Here is a 14,897-nt window from a genome sequence, read left to right on the forward strand (position 1 = left end):
AGAGGGTAACCTGTAAAAAGATGGATTAATCAATACTTATGCATGTAAAGACTGTCTGGTATTCCAGTATCAGACCAGAACATAAAAAAAATATGAATGCATGACATAAGATATACAAATCTTAAGTTTTACACATATAATGTGTAACTACTAGTTACACGATTTCAGAATTTTGACATTTTTGCAGCCTAGTTAGATCGAACTAGCTAACAGGAGAAATCACAAAACATAAGAATGTTCATAACATGAACCTAACCCTAACTTTATTGAACATGTGTTTACCATGTCAGTCGCCGTGTCGATGCACAAACATGTATACCCTTCTATATAGTAAAATATTTGACCATAATTGTTATACCAGTGCTCATTCTGTATAGTAAGTAAAATCCAAGCTTTGATTCAACAATCTAAGAAATATGACAACATCACTATATGAAAGAAGGAAAAGCATGAGCAGAAGAAAGATAACTATACAAGTAAAATCCCATATTTTCACCAATCAAAAATTGATTATCTGTATAAAAAAGGTCTGTAATCATGAAATATAACAAGCAGTGAAGAACTGATAAAAAGAATTAAGGTTCAATACCTTAACAGATCAAGTAAGATCCACCACCATCACTATTGTAAGAGGGGAATGAAGTAGCTGAACTAGAAATACAAGCTGAAATAATCATTCAAGAACAAAAAGTAAGTTCAGATTTTGGTCAACAAGCAAAAGTTAACAATTTGAAATCAAGATAACGAAATCAAGATAAAACTGCTCTAAAAAACTACATCAAAATCAGTATGTGTAAGTAAAAGTTACACATCTAATTAGCATGTGTAACTACAAATTACACATCTATTTTAGCTTGTGTAACTAGAAGTTACACATCTGATTAGCATGTGTAACTAAAAATTACACATCTATTTAACTTGTGTAACTAGAAGTTACACATCTAGAAGTTACATACCGACTCCATGATCACAGACCAACGTATTATGTTGTTTGTGCAGTTGCTCCATCAAACTTACCAATCGGTGTCTTCATATCACTTTCTTCTTTATTTCAGACCTCTCTCCTAAATCTTTCAATGAAACAAAAACATTTCTTAAATAACATTACACATCTTTTCACAATTGCTTAAATAACATTTCTAAGCCCGCGTCTGACAAGCATTGTTCAACAGTTGCTAAAGTTCAGCAGTTCTTAGGAATATGAATCACAGATATAAACATACTATACGCAAATCAACGATGCACGAAGCAGTTTCTTCTAGCAACTAAAACAACGATGATTTTCACATATATTTATATCAAATTGAAAGCATTACAAGTCCACGTTCAGTATTAACTAAACATAGGAGATAAAAAATTTGTATTCTCCACTACTATTAGCTCATAGACAGTTGAAGGGTTAGGAAAAACTGTACATAATAAAACTGAGTGCACCACCGAGACCAGAATAACATGTCATGTGATTAGGTACTGCTATTCCTCCCACCTACAAACATCAATTGAAACAAAAATAAATATTACTCTCAATCAAATACTAATTAAACCACTTTGACAGATCTTAAATACAAATTGAGTTCATAGGAAAACACATACTCCTAAATCCAGCTATACATACCTGATTTATACAATTGAATCCACATACTCCTAAATTATTCTTCAACCCAACTGAAAATCACCTAATCAAAATGAACAAAACAAAAATTAAATTATCAAAAACAGATCAAAATTGGTTCCCGTAGGAAATTAGATTGTGATAAAACTAAATCAAAATTGAAATCGAGAATGAAACTAAAATCGAATCGAGAATATTTACTAACAACAACTAAAAAACAAATCGTACCTTGATTCTGTTACTATTCTTCCGAAACAGTGATGATTCTTCTTGATCTCAGAAATCAAAAGAAACAACAACAACTTCAAATCATAAAACCTAACATGGAATAGCTTTGAAACAACAAACTAGAATCAATTGAGAGTTCGTAGATTGATGATCAGTTGTTAAATAAATTTGAACTAAATCATTCAGATCTATAAATCCATTGAACAAAAATCGATTAAATCAATTCCTGAGATATCTTCGAATCAACTGAAAAATCCAAATTTAATCGACATAGATCAAATCTATTTATTTCAATCGATTAGTTCATTGAGCTATTCAATCGAAATCATCAACGGAGATCCATAAGCATCGTCATCTGAAATCGATGAACCTAAACTCGTTTTCTTCTTCTCCGTTAAACTACGACGTTGACGTTCTGAAACTGAAAACCCTAATACTCTTCAGAGCAAAAACAAGAGAGAGAAAGTGACGTTTATGTAGACTTTTTGTTTGGATAATCAGGATATTTTTTTTTGTAAATCTTAGATCTAGGTTTCGAAATAATTTTTTCATTGAGAATTTCGATTAGGTATTGTTCCTAGGACTGGTTCTTCATCCGAGAGAGAGAGCTAAAGAAAATTAGAGAGAGAAACTGAAAAAGAAAAAGAAACCAAAAATGAAATCTACGCCTAATTTTATAACTATATATACTAAAGGGCTGTTTTGGTATTATGAAGTAAATTTTTTATTTACAGGCCCTGAATTCTAAAGTTATGGGCCTAGAAATATCAAAATGTGAAATACTGGAGTTGATAGAGAAGGATCCATTTTGTGGGGCTTCTCTATATTCAACCCATATAGTAGGGGTTATAGTATTTTTCACTTCTATGATACATTCTTGCCATAAATTAGGGTTTTTTCGGCTTTTTTCCTTTCATTGTTTTTCCGTTACAAAGCCTAGTCAATATGTTACTATGATACTATCCTTTTAATCTAACATACCCATTAACAACAACTCCTTGAACTGATCCCTACATAAGCCTCAAGAAAGGTTACCATCTCCCAAGGGCTCTCCACTGGATTTGATTTTACAGGTTACCGAAGTGATGGATATTATGCCAACATATTTGGCAACGTAATCACTGGAATGATAGAAATCTTTTCTTATTTGACGCTCTTCAAAAATATATTTTCTCATTATAGTTTCACATTTGACGCTCACTAAAAATATCTTTTTGCAGTTGTTTTATTTCGGCAGCAATAAAATAAATACTTGTTTGCAACATTCATAGCCTAGTGTTAAACTTCTTTCCATGCCATACAAAATGCATGGTAGGTACAATTATAACTGTTAGAGCACTTCTCGGTCGAACTCGCAAGCGTTGTTATCTCAAACTTATTTGTCAAGTTTAGTTGCTAAAATTATAAGTCTTGATTTCTAGTCTCGTATTAGGATAGTAAGTGTAATTGATCTTTAGACTTCACGACATTCATCGAATGAAGACAATAACTACTCAAAGGAACTTGTGGAACTTCATCAACAAAAGGTATGTGGAGACTTGAACTCATCTATCACTCAAAGGTCTATCTACTCTATCTGCTATTTGAGACAAAAAGTCGTATTGCTATATAGACTTCAATTATACACATTTGGTATTTCGAGCCGAGTTTATCTCGCTTATCTATTTCTCGAAATATGTGTTCGTAAGCTTTCACTTTAACCGAGTTCATCTTTTATTCTTGACGAAAGTCAAAAGATGATCATGTGAAAATCTCCTTGTAACATCTTACATGATTTGTGTGAGGCAATCATTTGATGTAGACTCAGAATGTTTCGTATTGATCATTCGATCACTTGAAAATTGCATTGAAGCTAATAGTGTGTGTGAGACAGCTATTGTCGTCTTCCAAGAATGTTTCAATGGTTGAAATGAGGGTTTAGAACATGTAACCATGATTTGATATAAACATAGTGTGTATTCACATTTGTGTAAAGTCCAAAACCGGGAACCATGGTATGCGAACCCGTATGCGTACTGGTTGGTTGTTGGAAGTCCGGGAACTAAGTATGCGTACCCGTACGCGTACTGGCGGAAGTTCAAGTCCGTGAATTTCTGCTGGAGTTTGAAAGTGTAAAATGGTATGCGTACCCGTACGTGTTCTGGCGTAACCAAACTCAGTCCGGCTACTTAGGTAAGCGTACCTGTTTGCACACTTAAGTAGGTTATGTTCTAAAATTGGTTTGTTCATGAATTAATACATTTATATAATAAGGAATGCAATCTTTTAGAAACCGTGGCTATAATGTTCATGAAATGATTCGATTGAATCAAAATCGATTTTGCTTCAATTGTGTCTTGTATACTTCTATGAGAATATAAACAATTGAAAAACTCTCTAACTAGGTTCATTTGAGTCATTTGAACTAGTTATGATAAAGATGAATAAGGTTGATATGAAAGTTCTCATATGGATAACCATTGGTTAACAATTGTTGAACCAACTAAGTGTACACGTTTAGGTATGGTTACCTTTATCTAAATGATGGTACATTTCATTTGTGTATAACAAGCTAAGTTCGATCTAACGGTTGAAAGATATTAGCTTGAATCTAATCAGGTTTTCAACTAACGGTGGATATTGAATGCTTTGTTACCAAGGTAACATTGATTGCAAACCTTGATTTGAAGACTATATAAAGGAGAACTCTAGCAACTGGTGTGAAGCCAGACCCAACTATTTTCTCTGTAGTTGCGTATTCTGATCTTGTTGTTTTCTATCGTGATTGAGTACTATCTTATTTAAGATTTGCGCGAGATTTATTCTCCGATAGGCAAGATTGAAAAGTAGTCACAAACATCTTCGTCTCATCGTTTGTGATTCCACAATATCTTGTTTCATTAATCGATTAAGATTATTGTGAGGTGATTGATAATACTAGGTTGTTCTTCGGGAACATAAGTCTGGTTTATCAATTGGTTTTTGTTCACCTTGATTTATCAAAAGACGAAGCATAACTCATAAGTATATCTATGAGAGACAAATTTATATATAAATAGACTTTTCTGTGTGAGACAAATTTGTTTATCAAGTCTTCTACTTTGGGTCGTAGCAACTCTTAGTTGTGGGTGAAATCAGCTAAGGGAATCAAGTGCGCGGAATACGGCGAGGTTCAAGAGGCGTAAGGAACGCAACTGTACCTTGATCAGTGTGAGATTGGTTAGGGCTCAACTACATTCCAGTCTCAAGTTAACTTGGAGTAGGCTAGTGTTTGTAGAGGCTTAATAGAGTGTGGTGTTCAAATCTGGACTAGGTCTCTAGGTTTTTCTGCATTTGCGGTTTCCTCGTTAACATCGTGTTGGCGTAGTATTCAATCTTCATGAATCCGTTGGAAACACTGGAGTCTACGACTAAAGAGTCCAGGTTAGAATATAAAGAGCCCAAGAATAAGCTACCTAGCGGAAGTTGTTCACCTTGAGCCAGCTTAATAGCGAAAGGAATTACAAACGGCTTCAAAAAGGTACCAACATCTTCAAACACATCCCTAGACATCCATAAGCACAAGAAAGCAGCAACAAACAACATACCGTCGGGTTCATCAAGAGGGACTTCTCGTGGCCACCAATGTGTCAACCAATGAGCGTAACAACCTTTACCAAAAACCTTATTGATTCTCTCCATCTCAGTTGTTAAAGTTTTGGAAACTGATTTCTCTTCCGCTGTCCAAAGTTCTTCAGGAAAGTTACCTGTAATTGGAAGATGCAATAAAGCAACTACATCTTCCAAGGTAATAGTGAACTCTCCCCGGCTGCATATAAACGTGTGAGTTGGGATGCACCAGCGAGCAAGAAGAGCTACAATACCTCGTGCGTCATGAAAGATATAAAAAACTCCAGATGTTTGAACGACCCTGGTAATTTGTGCTCTATCCAGCATAGCTCTAACACGAGGAAATCCTAGCATGTGTCTAGACCATCCCGAGAACTTCTCTAAGGGGCGTCGAGAAAGCTTGAATTCAATCATTGAAGCATGCAATAGTCCTCGTTCAAGACAAAACCGAATAGCAGCACGAGGAGTCACCAATTTCTTTTGATTGACCGTCCTGGGATTGATCAGAAGGCGATATACCGGGGACTTGAGACGATTTTCGGGCTCCGGAACTTTAAAGAATGCGTCATCTATGTTTGGGACATTTTTGACTCCAGGTGTTTCGTCTTCCTCACCAACGGGGTCTCATCCGTGCATGTTTCCTTTATGGAGATATCATCATCTGCACACCTTTCATCTCTAGAAGTATCATTGGCTGGAGAATCAGACATCCTCGCAAAGCTGATGTGAAATCCACACAATATTTCACTCATCCGCGAATTCAATAAGATGATGGAATCATGCAAATTAAAACGCCGGTGTCTACAAATGGTAAATCTTGAACTCTGACCTCTTTCAATTTCACTAACAATAGTGATTGCAATACAAGAGTTAACACACGAAATTAGTTTGTTCCTTGAAACCTGCAGTAACGAACAAAACTTTATTAACCTTCAAAATTGATTTTCTCATAAAATCATATACATAATTTTCATAACGTGAACATTCACACAACTGAACTATGAAGTTTACAATAAGACATGACTTCATCATAAATAAGTTGTCTAGTTTGAAGGTTACTCAAAACCCATGTCTTGATTTTACAAATCAATAATTAATGCAATTTGTTCATATAAATTTTCAGAATTTATCTAATAAGAACAAATCCATGTGAATAAAATATGCCACGGCTACATATATATTAAAAAAAAAATCTATTTTCCTTCGTATTAGCGTTTTATTAAAAAATGAAGGTTTATGCTAGTTTTGTGAAAGCTAACACCTATTGTGATAAAATATTAATTCTCATGAAAGCTCATAAATAAAGTTTTATCACTAGACATAAATTTACATACATAAAAATATATATGCCTATTTTCCTCGAACGAGCATTATCCTTTAAAACGAAGTTTATTTCGGTTTTGTGAAAGCTCACATCTATTAAGGTAAAATCTTGGTTCACATGAAAGCTCATACACTAAGTTTTATCACTAGACCTAAGTCCACATATATAAAGAAATCTCTCATAAATCAGGGATTTTTATTAGTTTTCAAAACTAACGATCGAACGAACATACGTTTGATAAAACAAGGGTTTTTCTACAAAACTCACATCAACGTATACACATGTATAGAATTTTAACATGATGAAAGCATGAATACCTCATGAAATCAGCAAACTTTGAAAGATTTTTTTTAACGCACCTGACGGCCGGCCAGAAATTGACCGGCGATGATCGGACGACGTCGATTCCCGGCGATTTCCGGCGGATTTTTTTCGCTCATGCTGAGCTAGGACGTGAAGGAGATGAAGAAGGTGGTGGACGTGTGGGAGAGATAAAAAAAAGGGATTAATTCCCTTTTATACCTAATTTTATTTCCAAAACCTAATTCCATAAGGATTTCCTTTTGGGCCTGGCCCGTGAATCCTAAACCAACCAAGGTTCCACCATCGAATAAACGGTTCTACATAAATTTATGTTCACTGGATGATGTTCTATTATGCCACATAGGTTTCCGCTCAAACCATGGCTTGCTCATTCAGTCGAAATCCGGTAATATCTTATCTTATGACAAAGTTCAATTACTTATTTTTGTCTGTACCTGGAAAATCACCATTCAATGCTGACTGAGGAACATGATTGTTTCTCACTAAGCAGGGGACTTAATGTAGATGGTGGATTTTCGTCAAAGGGTAGAATTGTAAAACTATACTCCAGATTCGGCAACCGGATGAGTATTGAGGCTCATGTCTCTCATCAAAGCATGAAAGCTCATGCCATAAAATATCTGACTGAGAAGGCCGTCTCTCAGAGTACATGTAGATGTGTAGTCTCTCAGCTGAGGCCACGACACATCTCATGAATACTGAGAAATTTCAGTAATTACTCCGGATCCGGCAATCGGATGAGCATCGAGACTCATGGCTCTATGCATGAAAGCTCATGCCACCTCTGATGGAGAAAGTCTCTCAGGGAAGATGAAGATGTGTAGTCTCTCAGCTGAGGCCACGACACATCTCATACTGTATAGAATCGAAAGATTGGGCGGCTCCTAGACAACATGTCTGCTAGTATAGAGCGACAATGTCTTCGGGATGTAACCAGGTTTTCCCCGACTATGCAAGAGGAATATGACACTCCAACAAGTTCATATTGCTCAACCATCAGATAATTAATGCTCCTAGAAAGGAAGCCCTTCTATTATAGAGCCAGCAATTAATTATCTTAAATCGTCTGAATATCCAGCAATATTCTACGAGTCGTCAATTAGTCGCCTGAATATCCAGCAATACTCTACGATTCCTCGTTATATTTCGTTACTTTAATCTGTGATTCTTCCCAGCAGAATTCCACAGGTTAGTAATAAATATTCAACGAAACAGGCATCTGAGCATCGAATAAGCCCTGACAAAAATGGTGCAAGTGTAATTAGCAGATAATGCACAAACCAGCATTTTGAATGCACGAACGAGCATTTCAAAAATACGAACGAACGAGGAACCTATGCAAAATAGGAAGGGAAAATAATAATAATAAAATATTAAGCAAAAGCGCCAGGGGACTAGGCTCACCAGCCGACCAGTCATGCCGTGACTAGTCCCGCGCCCAATTTTATATTTTAGCATATTTTTACTATTTTCACGATCTCATGAAAATCCTCTTGTTCGAGCAAATTTCCTTTATTTCAAAGAAATTATCTAAATCACATGATTTTATTAAAAATAATAAAATTAGGGAAAGGTGTCGCGGGACCGAGCACCAGCCGGCCATGTCTTGGCCGTCGCCGATCCCACACCTCACGTCCCATTATTTTATTATTTCTTCTCAAATTATGAAAATTCTTTGATTTTATGAATTTCCCCTAAAATCATGAAAATTATCTAATTTCATGTATTTTTATCTAAATCACATGATTTTATCAAAAATAATAAAATTAGGGAAAGGTGTCGCGGGACCGCCGGCCGGCCGGTCATGCCTTGGCCATGGCCGGTCCCACCCCTCACGTCCCATTATTTTATTATTCCTTCTCAAGTTATGAAAATTCCTTGATTTTATGAATTTTCCCTAAAATTACCTAATTTCGTGTATTTTCTCTAAAATCATGGAAAATATTAAAAAATTAGGAAAACTTGTGGGACCGGGCTTTAGCCGGCCGGCCATGCCCTAGCCGGTCCCACACGCCCACTATTTTATTATTATTTGGTGTTTTGTTTCCTGATTTCATGTAAACTCCCTGATTTCAACAAAATATCTTGGTTTTCAACAAATCCCTTTGATTTTATGAAAATTTTCTAAAATCATCAAAATTACATAAAATTGGGAAGAGTGCCTTGGGACCCGCGCCCATTGGCCGGCTGGCCATGCCACGGCCATTGCCGGTCCCACACTCCCATTCCCTATTTTATATTTTAATTTATGTTTCTAATCTCATGGAAGTTCCCTAATTTCTCCAAACTCTCCATTTTCATGGAATTTCCCTTAAATCAGAGAAAAATACATAAAATCACATAAAACTGGGAAAAGCACGTGGGACCGCGTGTCAGCCGGCCGCCCATGCCCTAGCCATGGACGGTCCCACACCTTGTGATTCCTTGTTTATATATTATTTTCATCATCTCATGTATTTTTCCCAGTTTCAGCAAAACCATGGATTTTTCATATTTTCTCCAAATGTTGCTCAAACGTGTACCAGAAAATATCAAAATTCTCAGGACTGAAGCACGAACATCATGGTGACACGGGCACATCCCCTTGACCGACCAAGGGTGACCTGAGGGTTGCAAACAGCTGGTCCCACGTGTTTTAATGATTTTAACCTAATTTGCTCAGCTGCTCATATTAGGTTCAAACTCTTTCCAAACAATTGGAAGTTTGCTCAAATGACCATCTACTGGTCCCACGGACATGAAGAGCCGGTCCCATGACCTCTTGGCCGGTCCCTCATATTTTCCATAAAACCAGGTTTTATGATTTGCCGCTCACACGAGCATTATTTCAGTAAATGATTAAAACAACATTTAATCGTTCTTTCACCAACTGGTCCTCAAGAGACTTTGGTATTTTTGCTCATTCGAGCATCTGGGCGTTATATGGTGAACCTGTCACCCCATGTAGCCGGTCTTATGTGATTTTCAATAAATCATTATCTCGGTAAAATTAGGGTTTTGAATCCAGAGCTCTGCAGAAACGTAATTCTGAGTAGATTCGAACACTCTGATAATTTTATGTTGATTTCATGATTAACATTCGTATTTATTTTGCTCGACCCAGCAGTCAATAACTTAAATTAATATTTTACTTGGTCCAGCTACCAACAATTCATTAAAAGAACGATATTTGTTCAAACTAGCAATATTTGCTCGAACTAGCAATATTCGCTCGAACCGGAAATATTTACTCAATTAGCAATATTCGCTCAGACTAGCAATACTTGCTCAAACTAGAGAATGTTGGTTCAACTATCAATATTAAACAATTTAGCAACACAGTTTTGCTCGTCTTAGGTTATGATGATACCTCGTCTCAGCAGACACGTTAAATTCATGAGTTTCGAAACATTTACTCACACATGTTCAACTCAGCGCTACATGGACTCATCGTCCCATAAAGTCATCAACTGACTCCAAAATCACGAGATTTCAATCGTGTCACATGGGGGGATATTAACTAGGGTTTTGGTCTGGCGGTCTACGGCATGTGTGTTCACCCACGATGAGAATGTGATCAAGTCGTGCAATCAGTTGAAAGAGTCAGCAAAGTAGTGGGTGGAAAGTTAACCAAGTCTCCGCACGATGAGTAATTGGTTTTAACATGATTTCCCCATTTCCCATTCTCTGATTCCAGCAACTGTCACACTTCAAGGGATCATGGTGTTTTCAACTACGACACTATAAAATGTCTCTGAATCCTGATTGAAAACACAGAAGTTTTCGAACACTCGAACAACATTCGCCAAGACGAGCAATTTCACATCAAATTTCACACATACAATCTTTCGTCTACACGAACTCACAGAAATTACTCTCAATTGAGCAAAATTCAATCATTCAGAGCATTTTCACGCTGAATTCACAACACATCTACAATTTCAGATCACCATTGATCTCACGTATTTCTCAGCTTCCCTCCTACAGATTAACCCATCCTCTCTTGTGACCGAATTGACTTTGGAACGACCATTGTTCTTGGTTTAGGCCGGGGTCTTACAGATTGATCTCTCGAACTTAAAGCACTCCCTTCTTGCAGTGCATCTGTGTAAGGTTCAACATTTCGCTCGGTTCAAGGAGTCTCCACACGGTCGACTCTTCAATTCTGTAAAAGCCAGCAAATCGTTTTTCCCCACTCACACTTGTATGTGGTGCAACAAGGTTTATAGCAGAAAGGGGAACCGATCCTATGGACATGTGCAACACGTTTTTAGGCAAAGGGGAACCGATCCTATGGACATGTGAAACACATACAAGTTAGATACCATATATATATGGGGAACCGATCCTAATACCTAGTCAACCGAATTTTGGAAAGCTAGTGTGACTATGCACAGTACTCACATGGAAGGTAGAACCGAAACTTGTTTTGGTAGAACCGTTAAACCCATGATTGTGATTGAATGTTTGTTTGATCAATCACCTAGTTCTTGAAAGTCAGATGAACCAATTCTAAACTTGTTTGGAAGTGTGACAAATCGGTTTTGTAAGTGTGAAAGAGAACTTACAAAGTAAGGATGTCGACATACTTTGAAAACGTGCTATGAATGTTTATTTCTTTAATTGTTCAAAGTTATTCCTTAACAGCTAAGGGAAGAGAATCCCAAGATCGAAACATAAGTAAGTTAAGAATCTTTTAATTAAGGTTATTAAATTCTATTTTGTAGGGAAATATAAGAATTAGTAATGTGCATTTACTAATTAGATTTTTCGAGAGATTTTGAACATTATTTTTGGACAGAGCATTTCCAGGAATTACGGAAACCGAATTTGTGCTTTAATGAATATCTTGAGAATATTTTCGGTTTTGGAAATTCCTTGGTGTCCAAACTTCCTTGTCTATAAATACTTGAAGTTTGCCTTTCTAGCAAACTAATCCTTCGTAACAACAGACTTCCTCTTTTGTTGTTGTTACTGGTGTAGTCGCCTATTCGGAGAGGAAAGTAACCTAATTAGGCGAAATCTCTTACGGCCGCTCAGTTTAAAGTCTTATCTGGGATTGAGAATCTCTAGCGTACCATTGGTGGGAAACTAGATAATTGCGGTTTATCTTTTGTTTTCGATTGATTTGATTGACTAACGGTGGTTGAAATCTGATTGCACCTAGTTTGTTTATGCTTGAGAATTTTCTCTTCTGATATAAGATTCACTCAAACTAGTTCAGAGTTTTGACAAGGATCTTTAGACTGTTGTTAGTTCTAAAGACGATCTTGTGATAATCCATTGTTAACAGACTCCGTTCTGTGCGTTATTGATCATAAGATATTCAAGTGATTGTGTGCAGGTTTTTATTGAAGATTTAAGAAGATTTGAAGACAAAGAAGATATTGAAGATCTGACTTGGGTTTATAATCTTTGGTGTGCACAATATTTGTTTCCGTAAAAGAGGATCCAATTAATAATCGGTTTATCCTTGTGGTAGATTGGATTGATTAATTGAGTAGATTGGCATCAACACAATTATTTGGATTAAGAGTGTTGTTGGATTAATCTTAAACGATTACTTCGGTAATTGAACATAAGATGGATCTAGGGACCTGACAAAGGAGTTTATGTTAAGATAAACCTAAGAGCCTTTGTCCAACTCATATCACTTGGTTGAAGAGAGTTGATACCAAACAGATTTGTTGTTCCTTTACTGTTTGTAATACGAACCAAAGGAATTGTTCCAAGTACGTGACTTATTTATAAGTTGGAGGCATGAGAATACAGACGGAACTAGGTGAACTATAGGTTTAGTTGCTTGATCTCAACTATACGAAGTTGTTGATGGTGGTTTTTAGCTTAGGGTTAAAATCGTAAAACCTTGCATCTGATGTGATGTCACTCTTTAAGGAAACAAAGCCGTGAGTGCTAACCTCTCCGCTGGCATATCTATTGAGCCGTTCAATATATCTACATGAAATTTATCCAGACTGGCGAATGTAGCAACCATCCCAGATGTTCTGTAAATTTCGGTGCCTTGCCTATATTCACTTAATATAAGTTCCTTTGAATGCCTTCTATGCTATGTTCCCCGGCTGAACCCTTAATGTTGATATGGCATGACGATTTGTGTTCATTCGCAGCAGAGTAACACGAATTTCCAAATATCAAGGATAAGGTATTTGCATAAGGTATTCAATCAGAAAAGCATGCTTCTCTCTGGCAATGAACTTAAAAGAACTCAGTGTCAAAACATAGAATTCAATCAATTTCCCTGACTAACTTGCAGAAGTTAGGGTTTCGCGCCTCGCGCAGTATACCAGACCTTGCTTGACGAAAGTAAGCCTAGGAAAACTAGGAAATTAATCCGCCATGGATTAGTAGGTGCAAAGCCCTGCCCAATCAGAAAAAACAGGAAGCCGCAGCAGCAAAGGGAGGCATGGACATGCCTTAGGCCAGCTGGCGCCACTTGCCATTGGCCACGCCCCATCCTAAACCGGCCCTATTTCCCTCGACCAATCAGGTCGCTTTAAACTCGCCACACACACATAAGTTGTGGTTGGGCCCATACTTGACGGCCCCACTTCCTATCGACCAATCAGGTCACTCTAAAGCCGTCACACTCTCGCCAGAAGTGTATCCACGCCCATGCTTGGTCGACCCTCTTTTAATCGACCAATCAGGTCGCTCTAAAGCCTCCACACTCTCACCAGAAGTGTAGTCGCGCCTTATGTTTGGCCGGCCCCCTTTTCTTGGCCAATCAAGTCGCTCTAAGCTTACCACCATACATTAAAGGCCAAACGCACCCTGCCGCGCCACCATACTAACTGGCAAGTCAAACGCGCCCTGCCACAACAACATATTGATTGGCATGCCAACATGCCACTCTGTCGCGGTAACGTGCCAACATGCCACTCTGCCGGGTAACATACCAACATGCCACTTCGTGGCCACCTGCCATAAATAGCGCCCTATTTGCTAACCTACCTCCTGTTCGTGGCCGACGCCATGAAAAGCTTAAGATTAGGGTTTTCGGGACAAAAGCACGCCTATGCATTTACCAAAGCCCTAATTTCCAGTCGTGGCACAAATCATGTCACTTCGACCGCACAACATGCCACGAGCCGTATGGGACCCGGGAAGCCCTGGGGTTGGCGCCATATCATAGCCACACACGGAAATCCCTACTCTAATGGCCGTTTCCACACTATGGCCTTCCCATAACTCCTTTGGAATAGCTATGGCGCCATTTGCACAAAAGTATCGCCATGCCACGGCCGCATGCCATACGCACTAATTAGGGTTTCGACATGCCAAACCCTAATTTGGGCAAAGTTGCTACGCCAACCAAAGCCAAATAACGTTTCCCAAAGTGATGGGATTGATGTGGCAACAGGGCCAATATTGCCACGCCACATGTGGGTCCAACACCACGGCGCCAAACTCTAGCCTTGGCCATGCCGCCAAGCTCTAACTTTGACTGCGGCGCAGAATCTTAGTTTTGGCCATGCTACAACGCCACATGCATGGCCATGCCACAACGCCACTGGAATGCCGCAATGCCACGGCTACTAGTATGCCGCCATGCCACGGCTACGCCACCGTCATGCCGCTATGCCACGGCTACGCCACTGTCATGCCGCTATGCCACGGCTAGGCCATTGTCATGCCGCTATGCCACGGCTACTAGCATGCTGCCACGCCACATCTACGCCACTGGCATGCCGCTAATCAATGGCCACCCTTCCTCATGAGATGAAATCTCAGCCATCCAAGTTCGCCACTGAACTGACGGACTTGCGGAAAGTCCCAAGCAACCAGCTAATGTCCATGGCTGCGCCAGGCGCCACTTACACC

Source organism: Papaver somniferum, chromosome 1 (genome assembly GCF_003573695.1).
Source record: "Papaver somniferum cultivar HN1 chromosome 1, ASM357369v1, whole genome shotgun sequence".
NCBI classification, from domain to species: Eukaryota; Viridiplantae; Streptophyta; class Magnoliopsida; order Ranunculales; family Papaveraceae; genus Papaver; species Papaver somniferum.